Source organism: Rhinoderma darwinii, chromosome 2 (genome assembly GCF_050947455.1).
Source record: "Rhinoderma darwinii isolate aRhiDar2 chromosome 2, aRhiDar2.hap1, whole genome shotgun sequence".
NCBI lineage: Eukaryota > Metazoa > Chordata > Amphibia > Anura > Rhinodermatidae > Rhinoderma > Rhinoderma darwinii.
In genome coordinates this window covers 159,971,863-159,986,971 of record NC_134688.1, presented here as the reverse complement: position 1 = coordinate 159,986,971, position 15,109 = coordinate 159,971,863, and the positions used below count along the sequence as shown (strand labels likewise).

Here is a 15,109-nt window from a genome sequence, read left to right as displayed (position 1 = left end):
TTGAATGAAATTAGGCCTCTGCCAAATACTCTTCTTCCTCGTATAACAGCAACAATTTTTAAAAGGGAAAAAGGTGAAGCCCCACATGGCTCAGTTTAGTCTGGAGAGGTCACCAATGGTCATACCTCCCAACTTTCAAGTATCGCAAAGAGGGACAACCCATACAGCACGTGTTTTTTCCTTTTAAACCACACCTCTAACCTTGCCCAATACCTGCCATTACACACCCTATTCAACCCACACAGTATCATGCTCCCGTAGTTCCTCCCCACAGTATAATGCCCCATAGAATCCCCACACAGTATAATGCAACTATAGCTGCCCCCCACAGTTTAATGCCAAATAGTTGCCCCCGCACAGTATAATGCCCCATACAGTATAAAGCCAACATAGATGCCCCCATACAGCATAATGCCCCCATACCGTATAATGCCCACACAGATGCCCCATATGGCATAATGCTCCATAGTGCAACAATGCCCTGTAGACAGTGCCCACTATAGATAGAGCCCACATAGATGGTGCCAGCACCCACATACCCCCCACAGTGCCCAAATAGTCCCCAGTTCCCAAATTTGAAGTGCTAGTGCCAAAATTGTGCCACAGTGCCCAGACATTAAGGGCCAGTGCCCACATATAAAGTGCCAGTGCCCATGTAGATGGTGCTCATATAGTGCCACAGTGCCCATGTTGATAGTGCCACACACCCCTTGAAGATAGTGCCACCCTGCCTGTAGATGGCGCTAACCCCCCTGTCGATAGCTCCACTCTGCCTGTAGATAGTGATAACACCCCCTGTACATAGCTCCATTGAGTCTCTAAGAGCGGAATCCCCCAGCCAGAGCATCATCTATGCTGTGACCGGGGATTCCGCTTCCGGAGGAGCCCCTGACATCCCTGTCCATTTATGGATAGTGACGTGATGTGCTTCTCAAGGAGCGGAATCCCCGGCCAGAGCGTCGGCACCGCTCTGGCCGAGGATTCTGCTCCCGAAGGTGCCCCTGATGTCACTGTCCATATTTGGACAGTGATGTTAGGAGCTTTAAGATGTTGGAATCCCTGGCCAGAGCGTCTGCAACGCTCTGGCCGGGGATTGCGCTCCTGGGGGGCACCACTGCCGTCACTGTCCATATATGAACAGTGATATCAAGGGTTTTCCCAAGACAGGAGTCCCAGGCCATAGTGCCCATAACTCCATAGTTGAATGCTGGATCAGGGAGCTAACGCAGATACAATTGCAACCAAGTCATACCTCCGTCCGCCCAAGACAGCGGGACACCGCCCGGAATTCGGCACTGTCCCGCTGAATCCGGGACGGGTGGGAGGTATTCCAATGATTATTGTTGTACCTTCTAACTCGGAAATGTTGGATTGCATAAAATAAAACTAGTGTCAAACTCCAAAGTACAGCAGTTGCATATGGTTAAACCAGTTTGTGAAACCTGTGTGTGTATATATACAGTGTGTGTATGTGTATATATACACTGTGTGTATATGTGTGTATATGTATGTGTGTGTATATATATATATATATATATATGTATATATATATATATATATATATATATATATAAATAGAAATCTTGCAGCACTCAAAGTGTGAAGTGTGTTCTGTTTGTTGGCTGAATAAACCACTTATTTTTCACACTTTTGGAGTGCTGCAAGATTTCTATTTTTATATACTGCCTTGTCCTTGGATCTGGACGACTTGCTTGGCACCTACACATTTGTTTCTAGTGAGTGCTGCTGCTTTCTATTGATATATATATATATATATATATATATATATATATATATATATATATATATATATTCTGTGTTTTAAAACTATATCCTGGCAGTGGCTGTACTTCTGGATCATATACTCTGATTTGCTGTAGAGAAGATTTGTAAAGGTCTTTTATTCATTATAAATGTTTTCTAGGCAGAAAAACATTACACATTATGACTATTGGAAGTTATGTTTAAGTAGAAAAATTAGTTCTGGATTGTAGTGTAAAATGAAGTTATCACCTTGCTTAGGTTAATTGCAAATGAGATTTACAAATAATTCTGAAGTCCAAAAATTGAGAAGGAGAATGAAAAGTAAGCAGGACTAGAGAGATTATGGGGAAGTATGTGCTAGCTATAACTGGACTCAAAACATTGCTCGGTACTTAAAGGGAATGTTTTACCTTTAAGATACTGATACAAATTCTCTTTTTCTGGTCTATTTTTATTTTCTGATTGTTGATTTTTGAAATTCTATTTTCTGTACATGCTCATGGGGGTAGCCATCTGGCCTGAGCTGCTGTTAACAGCAGTTAGAGATATGCTTTACAGCAGCCCTATAGACCATAGGAACCTGTAGACTGGAGATGTTCGTTGACTTCAATGGTAGTTGGCTAGGCATGCTCTGTGACCTTTGAAGAGCTTATTGTGCAGATATGGTGTGATCCTCTGCTATGGTGTTATGTTTCATTGTAATCCAGCCGGTGGTGATAATGAGATGGCTCATAGCAACTGATCTCTACAGAACAGGAAGTATCCGTCTATTATGAGGCTCAGTGGCCAGAGTGAAAACTGCACGATTTCAGGATATTAATTAAATATAGATAACGACATGGATAATCAAAACAAAGTCACCAAAAATTCTTTAAAAATATGTTTTACGAAAAAAACTTGATTTAAACAATTGGTACTTTTGATTTAAACCATTGGTAATTTTCCAAAGATACATTTCCTTTAACAACAACAAGAATGTAAGAAGAACATAAGGGAGCTTATAATAAAATCTAGCTGTAAACTGGCCACGTTTTTTATATAAATGGCGGCAGATTACATATTATGCTGACCTTTGGTGTACAAACCTCCCTGGGGCTTGCTGCCCTCTCCTTTTTAGCCAACAATTACACTATTGAAACACCTACAGGAGCTTTTATGAAATTCCATTCTAAATCCATAGAAATTAATATGAGCTGGTCCCCCTTTTCAGCTAAAATAGCTTCCACTTTTCTGGGAAGGCTTTCTACAAAACACAGACATCCAGAAGAGTATTTGTGAGGTTAAACTAGAGGGCCTAGCTTGCAATCTCCATTTTAGTTCATCCCAAAAGTGTTGCCGTTCTAGAACAGAAAAGGGCCTTCCCCAACTGTTGCCACAAAGTTGGAAACTTACTATTGTCCGAATTGTCTTAGTTTGCTGAAGCATTAAGATTTCTCTTCACTAGAACTAAGGGACCAGCCCCTGAAAAACAACCCCATAGCATTATCCCTCCTCCACCAAACTTTACAGTTGGCACAATGCAGTCACAGGCAGGTAAGGAGTCCAGTGGCGGTATGCTTTACACCACTCCATCCGACTGAAAGCTGATGCTTTCGGGGGCACGGCCATTTCACCGTCTAGGAGACAGCGACCTGTAAGTATACAGGGAGTGGTTTAGTCATTATATCCGGCATTTACATCAGGTGAAGTATGCCTGTACTATTGGTCTGGCCCCTCATAAATAGGCTTTGACTTCGGTCTAACACCACCCCCAGACGAAGGCATTTGCGCCGAAACGCGCGTTGGGGTGGACCTCTGCTGTGGCTCTTCCCGCATTTCATTATGGGTACGTTGGATCCCTATGCTATGCTGCATTAAATTTTTTACTATCTTCATTAAATTATCCCTTCATCTTCTTTAATGCATTTTGTATCATTTGCATACCCATTCTATGCATGCTACTCAGTATTTGTCTATGTATTTACTTCATATTGCATACTTATGGGCCATATGCATATATTTGGTACAATTGACTAACCTTGCTGACAATTTGCACGTACTTTTTATTACTATTCATTAATTTATGCTATAGTCATCGCTAGTCTTACCATTTCTTTCTCTGTAGGGTCAATTCAAATCCAATTAGCTATTTTGCACACATTTGGGAAATACATAGTTGAGTCTCCGTTTTTAACTGTTGGTCTATGGATTTTTTTATATTATTGTCTTGCATTGTTTATGTCAATAAAGCATTTTTGTATTTCTTCATCATTCTTTGTCTCTTTGCATCCATTCTTCTTTCGGTCCAATCTTTAGACCTTGTTCCCACATCCCTTAAAAAAAACAACGTGTAAACGCGTTAACGCTAGCGCTTTTTGCAAAGCGCTTTTTAAAGTACGGGCATTTTTATGTGGTTTTTGATGCGTTTTTGGGCGCGTAATTAGGACTCCCATTGACTCTGGAAATTAGGCACGTTTTCAGCGCGCGTAAAAAAATACTAGTCGCATTCACTGCAATGCATTTTTCCATTGATGTCAATGGGAAGCTTAAAGCATGAGTTTTTTACGTGTTTTTCAGCGCGTAAAACCCAGCAAAAATGCGTCAAACGCTGTGTGAACAAGGCCTTATTCTGCAGCACTGACAGGTCATGATTTACTCAACACCCATCCACAATTGACCTGTCTATCGCGATCGGAGGGTATACATGAAATGCATTATATAGTGGTCCACTAGAACGTGACCATCCCAGCCTGTCAGAAGTGTTAGACATGATACAGTGTAGACTTTTTTTTTTTTTTTATAAAAAGAACTCCCTACTCCTACATAGTGGGAAAGTACCTACAAGTGAGCCATCTTGGTGCCTCTAACTGCCTGAGAGGTGATGTGTAATGTTTTACATGTTGCCAATACCGTATCCCGACCTTCAACTAGTGTCACCATGCAACTCCGGGACTTATTCAGAACAAGTATAATATGACCTTAAGTTTTTTATCCTATCTATAAGCGATGCAAAGAAACAGGATGAATACTAAATTCAAGTTAATTATTATTTTAATTAAAATAGCTATTGTGGTATTGTGAACAGATTGGCAAGAATAATGTAGGACAAGGTTAAAAAGTTTGTCTACCTATTGATGAGAAAATAATTAGGAAGTAACGAATGTTAGAGAAATGTTCGGAGATTTAGTAAGGCGTTGTAAAAAGCAATCTGTGTACAAGATGTTGTTTTATTCTGTGTTGCTGAGCTCGTGGTGCGACTGAAATATCTTTATATACTGGAGACAGACTTTGGGAATTCTTATATTAGAATGTATCTCAAAATACTGCTTCATAAGCAATAGAAAATAACAAATGTTAAAAGGTAAAGTAAGTTCCATGAGTCAATGTAAGTGCTGAGCATATTTAGAGATTGTATGCAGCTATTGTTGAGTTCTTCTAGGTACATATACCTATAAGCTTTTGTCATATGAGGGATCTCTGAAGTCAATGGAGCTCTAAAATATATTTTCAATGACATCTGGGGCATTCTAAATATTTTTCCAGTGTAATATTTGCAAGTACTTATCAGTATGTTATTTTATTTAGTAGCCATTATGTATGGGGAAAAAATCTTTTGGCTTCATTGCAGTCCTATACCTGGTGCTTAAAATTGCGGAGACCTTGTGACTCAGGGGCAGCACCAATTGACAAATTGTAAAAACCTAGTATTTTTTTTAACACAGGCCCTTTTAGGAAGTGAAAATAACAAAAAGGGAGGTACTGCCATAAACAGCCATACCCAGGAATTCTCTGCACTGGGAGATTATTATTTAATGTATAAACAATCTTTTTTTTCAGCAATGAACAATATGTTCCTAAGGCTATATTCACATGACAGTGAAAAAAAATGTCCATGAAAAACTGATCAACTGTCAGTTTTCATGGCCGTTTTGCATCAGTGTCTCCAAATTTTCACCCATTTCCAGTACGTCTGTCTGTTTTTAATGGCCGTTTGGCATCCGTTTTGCATCAGTTTTTCATGGCCGTTAAAAAAAAAACAACAAAAAAAAAACTGATGAATTTCATTGGTCAGGCTTTTTTTGTCCCAACCACCCTGAAAACACCCACAGGAAGGTCACATGTTCACCTAGACACTATTTACAGCCTCCCTGTATATGATGCCACACACCTCCTGTATATGATGCCACACACCACCTGTATATGATGCCACACACCTCCTGTATATGATGCCACACGACTCCTGTATATGATGCCACACGCCTCCTGTATATGATGCCACACGCCTCCTGTATATGATGCCACACGCCTCCTGTATATGATGCCACACGCCTCCTGTATATGATGCCACACGCCTCCTGTATATGATGCCACACGCCTCCTGTATGTGATGCCACAAACCTCCTGTATGTGATGCCACACGCCTCCTGTATGTGATGCCACACGCCTCCTGTATATGATGCCGCACGCCTCCTGTGTGTGAGGCCGCACGCCTCCCTGTGTGTGATGCCGCAAGCCTCCCTGTGTGTGATGCCGCACGCCTCCCTGTGTGTGATGCCGCACGCCTCCCTGTGTGTGATGCCGCACGCCTCCCTGTGTGTGATGCCGCACGCCTCCCTGTGTGTGATGCCGCACGCCTCCCTGCGTGTGATGCCGCACGCCTCCCTGCGTATGATGCCGCACGCCTCCCTGCGTATGATGCCGCACGCCTCCCTGCGTATGATGCCGCACGCCTCCCTGCGTATGATGCCGCACGCCTCCCTGCGTATGATGCCGCACGCCTCCCTGCGTATGATGCCGCACGCCTCCCTGCGTATGATGCCGCACGCCTCCCTGCGTATGATGCCGCACGCCTCCCTGCGTATGATGCCGCACGCCTCCCTGCGTATGATGCCGCACGCCTCCCTGCGTATGATGCCGCACGCCTCCCTGCGTATGATGCCGCCGCACAGCCCCCTTGTATATGATGCCACACAGCCTCACTGTAGATGCCTCACAGTAGATGCCACACATCCCTCCTGTATTTTATGCCACACAGCCCTGATGTATATGATACCACACAGCCCGACATGAATGCCCTACATACTCGCCGATTCAGCACTGTCGTCTTTAGGTAAGGCCTCTCGTCTTCACGGGATCTGCGGCGACGCGATGACACATACTCACAGATGCAGCGCCGACTTCTCCTAGTCTGGTCGCTAGTATCACGGGATCTGCAAAGGAGATAACGTCATTGTGCCGCTTTCGCAGAACCCGCGAGACTATCGACCAGACCTGGAGAAGTCGGCGCTGCATCGGTGAATCGGTGAGTATGTCTCGTCACGCCGCCGATAGCCAGCAAGGGAACTAGTAGTTCCCTTGCAAATCCCCATGTTACAGATCCGTTTTTAACTGTTGTTACATGTATTGACAGCCGTTAAAAACGGATCCATTGACTTCTATGGGGGCCGTCAGGCCGTTAAAACGGCCAAAAATAGGACATGTCCTATTTTTTGACGGCCATTATTCACGGGCCATTAAAAAAACGGCTGTGTGAATACACACATAGAACATCATTGTTCTGAAAATGGCCATGTGACGGCCGTTGAAAGAACGGCCGTCACACGGCCGTTTATCACTGTCTTGTGAATAAGGCCTTAATCTTTTTTGGTTGTTTGAGGGAAATTATTAGTATGAACACTTTTGTTTGTTGACTTAATACATCAGCATAAGAGCGCCTTAAAATACCAAACCAAGAAATGAATTCGAAAAAAATAAATAAAAAGAAAGCAAAAACCAACCTATTTGTCAGTATCCAATTGTTTCTGCCAGCTAGAAAGACAAACCGGCTTGTTCGAATCTGACAGTCAAACTGAGGACTCACACCTTGTTTTCTCCATTAAACAGATGGTGTGTCAGAAATGGGTGTGGCCAAGTTTTTCTTGTCCATTAGAGACAAAGCCGTCTAATACCTGCTCCTTTTTTGCAGGCCTATTGTTCACATAGTCTAAACCAGGGGTCTCAAACACGCGGCCCACGGGCCGCATGCGGCCCCTGAGGCTGTCATCTGCGGCCCATGGGGCACTGTAGCTCCATCGGGAGAGGAGCGAGCAGGCCGAAGGAGGAATGTGCCAGTGCTCCTTCATTACGAGCGCAGTCTGTTGGTGGTAGGTGAGCAATGGCCACACAGACCCCTGTAGATAGTGGAACCCCCCTGTAGATATTGCCCCACACATCCTCCCCCCCCCCCCCCTGTGGATAGCGCTACATTCCCCCTGGGGCTCCCAACCTTCCCGGATTTAGCGGGACAGTCCCGAATTCCGGGCGGCTGGGTTATATCCCGCTGTCAACTGTATCTGCGTACTCAGGACACAGATACAGTTGAACCCAATGCTGAAGCATGGAACAGTCAGCTCCCTGCTTCAACATTAGTACAGAGCGGAGGAGCAGAGGGAGCTCTTCCACTCGCTGACCACTCCCCAGGCAAAGTGCTGTGCCCGGGGAAGCCCTTGACATCACTGTCCATATATGAACAGTGATGTCGGTGGCTACTCCTGGAGCAGAATCCCCTTTGCCGATACTCTGGCAGGGGATTCTGCTCCAGGAGTAGCCCCTGACGTCACTGTCCATATATGGACAGTGACATCAGGAGTTCTCTCTAGGAGCGGAATCCCCGGCCTATGCTCTGTCTGGGGATTCCACTCTTAGAGGTAGTCCCAATGACACTATCTACGGGTGGGGGAGCGCCATCTACACGGTTGGTGGCTCTATCTTCAAGGGGGTGTGGCACAGTATACAAAGGGCACTGTGGCATTATCTATAGAGTGTAGTGTGGCAGTATCTACAGTGGGCAGTGTGGCATTATCTACAGAGGACACTAGCATTATCTACAGAGGGCACTGTGGCACTAAGAATCTAAGAAAGGGCTTCCCAATCTTGACATTCTTGTGTCTGCCAAACACTGCCAACTGACCGGCCAGACCTCATTTAGCGACACTTAAAGAGGCTCTGTCACCACATTATAAGTGCCCTATCTCCTACATTAGGAGATGGGCGCTATAATGTAGGTGACAGTAATGCTTTTTATTTAAATAAACAATCTATTTTTACCACTTTATTAGCATTTTTAGATTTATGCTAATGAGTTGCTTAATGCCCAACTGGGCGTATTTTTACTTTAGACCAAGTGGGCGTTGTACAGGGGAGTGTATGACGCTGACCAATCCGGATCACGCACTCCTCTCCATTCATTTACATAGCGCATAGGGATCCTGTTAGATCCCTTGCCTCTCTAGTAATTTTTGGTAGGAGTAAATTCTCTAAGTATAATCGTGTAGCTTCAATATCTACACCTCCCTTGGACTCAAATGGAATTTTGGTCCCGGAGAAACCTATCCATGTGCTGCCTGATAATATCAATACATAATTTCCTGTTTTTAATGTCAATAATTCTAGAACGTAGACTATTAGGTCTACCCCCTTGGAAATATTTATTTTTCCTATTAGAGTAGGTATAAGGTAGGGCTCGTTTTTCTAAGAAGTTCCTGTATTTGGTTGTTGCGTTTTCCCACTCAGTTTTAAGAACAGCACTAGGGTTGTCAAGCCATGCTTTTTCCCTTTCCAAGGCGGATTCTTTTAGCTGGTTTTCCTCCTTGTTCTGGGCTTAAGGGAAATATAATAAGAATTTTTATGTCTTACTGTATCATTTGCAAATAATGTCTGAAAATTCGGTTCAGTACTCGTGGTTTTGCATATACAGCAGGATAAATATGTACCTTTTCCATTTTTTGCGCTTATAGTAAACCTGGTTTGAAATATGATGTACAAGTGGGTTAAATTTTTAAAAAAAACTAAATAAAAACAAGCACAGTTAATGCAGAGGATGATGTATATGTACATGTATTCATATATTAGAAAACATTGTTACCTGCATATTGCTTAAATACTTTATCAGAATTAGCTGAGCATCTCCTGGGAAATGAAATTCCTTAAAGGTATGTTCACAATTGGAAGATTTGTTAGATGTTTCTTAAACTATTCCATACATCTGAATAGAGCTTGCAAAAATCCATGCACATTGTGTAGAAACAACCCCATTCAGATGTGTGTGATTTTCAGTCGCAGAAATTTCTGCTATGGGTGAACATACCCCTAAGGATTCCCATCGGAGGCTACTGATTTTATTTATTTTTTTCTGACAATCTGTAGCAGTAACCCCATAGACATATTATAGATCACATTAACCCCTTCCCGCACCTTGACGTAACTGCACGTCAAGCTGTGAAGTAAGTTAATGCACCTTGACGTGCAGTTACGTCGGCACTTTAAAAGTTAACCGCCGTGCGGCGCTACACCGCAGCGGCGGTTAACTGTGTAGTCCATCTGCCCTGGTGTCCAGGCAGAGTACAAGGGACCAATCGAAGCGGTCCCTTGTTAGAGAGGCTCCGATTGGTTAGTCTGTACAGACTAATCAATTGGAGCTTAGCACGTTAGAGCACAACGTCACAGGCTCTGATCTCCTCTGTTGGAGTCAGGAAGTGGAGGAGATCAGAGCCTGCAGCCGTCATGTGCAACGAGTGTTCAACTAAAAAAACACTTAAAACCCACATTAACCCCTTGATCGCAGTCACAAACTGTGATCACCCCCTCCCCTCCTCTGCCAGTCTATAAGGGAGCTTTCCTTTTGTTACTTTTTTTAATTTTTATTCAAAAAAATCTAAAAAAAAAAACCTTTAGTTAGTTTAGTCAGATCTAGTCAGTGTTAGTTTAGTCAGATCTAGTCAGCGTCAATTTAGTCAGTGTTAGTCAGCGTCACTAGTCAGTGTTCGTGTCAATTTAGTGTTAGCGTCAATTTAGTCAGCGTTAGACCGCCTGTCAGAGTCAGATTGCCCGTCAGCGTCAGATTGCCCGTCAGCGTCAGATTGCCCGTCAGCGTCAGATTGCCCGTCAGTGTCAGATTGCCCGTCAGCGTCAGATTGCCCGTCAGCGTCAGATTGCCCGTCGGCGTCAGATTGCCCGTCGGCGTCAGATTGCCCGTCGGCGTCAGATTGCCCGTCGGCGTCAGATTGCCCGTCGGCGTCAGATTGCCCGTCGGCGTCAGATTGCCCGTCGGCGTCAGATTGCCCGTCGGCGTCAGATTGCCCGTCGGCGTCAGATTGCCCGTCGGCGTCAGATTGCCCGTCGGCGTCAGATTGCCCGTCGGCGTCAGATTGCCCGTCGGCGTCAGATTGCCCGTCGGCGTCAGATTGCCCGTCGGCGTCAGATTGCCCGTCGGCGTCAGATTGCCCGTCGGCGTCAGATTGCCCGTCGGCGTCAGATTGCCCGTCGGCGTCAGATTGCCCGTCGGCGTCAGATCGCCCGTCAGCGTCAGATCGCCCGTCAGCGTCAGATCGCCCGTCAACGTCAGATCGTCCGTTAGTCATCGTCAGATCTAGTCAGTCAGATCTAGTCAGAGTCAATTTAGTCAGTGTTAGTCAGCGTCACTAGTCAGTGTTAGTGTCAATTTAGTCAGTGTTAGTCAGCGTCCATTTAGTCAGCGTCAGACCGCCTATCAGCGGCAGATTGCCCATTTGCGTCAGATCGCCTGTTCGCGTCAGATCGTTCGTTAGTCATCGTCAGACCGCCTGTTCGTCAGCATCAGTTAGTCTCAGTCAGTTAGCGTCCTTCAGTTAGCGTCAGTCAGTGTGTGATTGTCAGTTAGTCATCGTCTTTTTGCAAGTGTAGTTTAGTGTTAGTTATAGTGTCATAAAATAAAAAAATAAAAAATATATATTAGTGTACGTTAGTGTTAGTATTTAGCGTTTTATGTAAAAATAAAAAGTTATATTCTACATTTTTTTGTATACACTTTCTACAGTATACAAGTGTACATAAACCTTTAGGGTATGTGCACACACACTAATTACGTCCGTAATTGACGGACGTGTTTCGGCCGCAAGTACCGGACAGAACACAGTGCAGGGGGCCGGGCTCCTAGCATCATACTTATGTACGATGCTAGGAGTCCCTGCCTCACTGCCGGACAACTGTCCCGTACTGAAAACATGATTACAGTATGGGACAGTTGTCCGGCATCGCGGCAGTGACTCCTAGCATCGTACATAAGTATGATGCTAGGAGCCCGGCTCCCTGCACTGTGTTCGGTCCGGTACTTGCGGCCGAAATACGTCCGTCAATTACGGACGTAATTAGTGTGTGTGCACATACCCTTACTGTACACAAAAATAAAAAATGGCTCGCAAAACATTTTCCGCAGAGGAGGCGTATGAGATGCTGGCATCGGACACAGATACTGCGAGTGATGCTGGGTCCGCTTTTGTGCTGTCCTCTTCCTCAAGTGACACCGAGGAACCTCCTCGCAGTCGCAGGAGGGTTAGTGTTCAGGTTACACCTGCACCTAAACCTAATTGGTTACCCCCAACCTCCTACCACCCCCCAAGTACCGGACTTTACTGCTGCTGCAGGGGTCCAAGTCCAGACAGCAGGGCTGTCTGAAATTGAGTTTTTTCAAATCTTTTTTTCGGACAGCATTGTGCACAAAATTGTTGAGCAAACAAATCTTTGTGCTCAACAATTTATTGCTGCCAACCCCGGTAGTTTTTATGCCAGGCCATACAGGTGGCATCCCACCGACAAAGCAGAAATGCTGCAGTACTGGGGATTGGTCCTAAATATGGGCCTAACAAAGAAGCCATCGGTGAGGGCCTATTGGTCCACTGATATTCTTTACCACTGCCCCTTAATCCGCACCACAATGCTCAGGGCTCGTTTTGAGGCAATACAGAAGTTTTTGCATTTCAATGATAATTCCCATTCCCCCCCCAGGATGACCCCAATTTCGATCGACTCTATAAAATTAGACCCCTTATTTCCCATTTGGCCCAAAAGTTTTCCATGTCATATACGCCTGGAAGAGAAATTGTCATTGACGAGTCCCTGGTGCATTTCAAGGGAAGGGTGAAGTTCAGGCAGTATTTGCCCAACAAACGTGCCAGGTATGGCATCAAGATCTACAAGTTGTGTGAGACGGAGTCGAGCTACACACATACTTTTAGAATATACGAGGGAAGAGACAGTCAGATTGAACCCCCAAATTGTCCACCCGTCCTGACCACTACTGGGAGGATTGTCTGGGACCTCCTGCACCCACTGTTTAATCAGGGGTGCCACTTGTATATTGACAACTGGTACACAAGTGTACCCCTGTTCAAATGCCTGGCGGAACAAAAAACGGTGGCGTGTGGGACGCTCCGCAAAAACCAGAGACAGCTTCCAAAAACCCTTCTCGGCCAACCCCTGCAGCGTGGGGAGAGCAGGGCGCTCCAAAGCGAAGGGGTTCTATTTTTGAAATTCAGGGACAAGAAAGATGTGTTGATGCTAACATCCATTCATGATGCCACCTGCTCTCTTGTCCCTGTGCGTGGTGCAACACCCACCACCACGTCACGGCCTGTCTGCATCCAGGCATATAACAAATTCATGGGGGGAGTTGACCTTTCTGACCAGATGCTCAAGCCGTACAATGCCATGCGGAAATCAAAAATTTGGTATAAAAAACTCGCGGTGTACTTTATCCAAATGGCATTGTACAACTCCTTTGTAATATACAGGAGCATTGGTCAGGAGGTGACATACCTGGAGTACCAGGAGAAGATGATCAAATCTCTTCTCTTTGGGAATGTGGCAGAGGTAGGAGAAAGTTCTGCCTCTGCAAGTACGGATGTCCCCAGGATAGTTCCAGGGCAGCACTTTCCTGGTGAAGTGCCGCCCACCGCAAAAAAAAATCCACTCCCAGAAGAGGTGTCGTGTCTGTGCCAAAAGAGGCATAAGAAAAGACACGACATACCAGTGTAACACCTGTCCCACCCACCCTGGACTGTGTATGAAGGAGTGCTTCCGGATATACCACACCTCTCTGGATTTCTAAATTTTATTTTCATCTGTCCCTTTCATTTAGAATTTTCGGCCCTTTCATTTACAATTACCGTCCCTCCCATTTACCATAACCATTTCACCATTTAAAATTTGAACATCCCCATAACAAAACTAAAAATTCCCATTATACCCATAGCTGAATATCTAGGTTTTGCAATATGGTGTAGTATCTGCACAATTTTTTAGGCCTATGCAAACATGACATGTGCCCAAAAATCATCCAAGTAAAATAAGGCTTGTGATGTTCCAATACTTTCTGGCCCTGCCATATGTCCAGCAACAGAGAATTAGGGCCAATTTGGGGGTATTTCTAAACTCAGAAGAAATATCCTGATAAATGTTGAGGTGCTTTTCTTCACTTGCATGCTATCTGTGTCTGAAAAATCTGTCCTATAAATGAATCATTTGTCATATGTGCTTTTTCACGCCAGATATCCACAAGATTCGGCAAAAAAACGATGGGGTTAAAACAGTGATCACACCCCTAGAAAAAGTTCTTGAGGGGCGTAGTTTTCAAAATGGGGTCACTTTTGGAGGGTTTCCACTGTTTTGGTCCCCCCAGTGCATTGCAAACACGACATGGCACTAAAAGCTATTCTAGCAAAATCCGCGCTCCAAAATCCAATTGACGCTCCTTCTATTCTGAGCCCTGCTGTGAGTCCAAACAGCAGTGTATTACCACATATGTGGTATTGCCGTAATCGGGAGAAATTGCTTTACAAATGTAGGGGTGCTTTTTCTCCTTTATTTCTTGTAAAAATCTAAAATTTTTATGTTTTTTCAGAAAAAAAAGTAGATTTTCATCTTCACACACGAATTCAAATAAATTTCGCAAAACCTCTGTGGGGTCAAAATGCTAACTATACCACTAGAAAGATTTCTTGAGGGGTGCAGTTTAAAAAATGGGGTCACTTTTGGGGGGTTCCCACTGTTTTGGTCCCTCCAGGGCATTGCAAACGCGACATGGCACTGAAAACTATTCCAGCAAAATCCGTGCTCCAAAATCCAAATGACGCTCCTGAATGCTGTTTTGAATACTCTGAGGGGTGCAGTTTTCAAATCGGTACATTTATGGGGACTTTCTAATATATAAGGCCCCTAAACTAACTTCAGAACTGAACTGGTCCCTGATAAAATAGCATTTTGAAATTTTCTTGAAAATATGAGAAATTGCTGCTAAAGTTCTAAGCCTTGTAACGTCCTAGAAAAATAAAAGAATGTTCGAAAAACTATGCAAATATAAAGTAGACTTATGGGAAATATAAACTAGTAAGTATTTTGTGTGGTAATACTATCTGTCTGCCAAGCAAATAGATTTAAATTTGGGAATTTTTTTAATTTTTGCAAATTTTCTCTAAATTTTGATGTTTTTAAATTTTTCCACTAACATAAAGTGCAATATGTCTCGAGAAAACAATCTCAGAATCACTTGGATAGGTAAAAGCATTCCAGAGTT

The 15,109-nt window shown here is 44.2% G+C and overlaps 1 protein-coding gene across 1 annotated transcript in view; it reads left to right on the top strand.

Moving 5' to 3' along the window:
* Positions 1-15,109, top strand: part of UGGT2 (UDP-glucose glycoprotein glucosyltransferase 2) — a 382,432-nt gene that overhangs the window by 311,341 nt on the left and 55,982 nt on the right. The gene's annotated exons all lie outside the window — the stretch shown is intronic.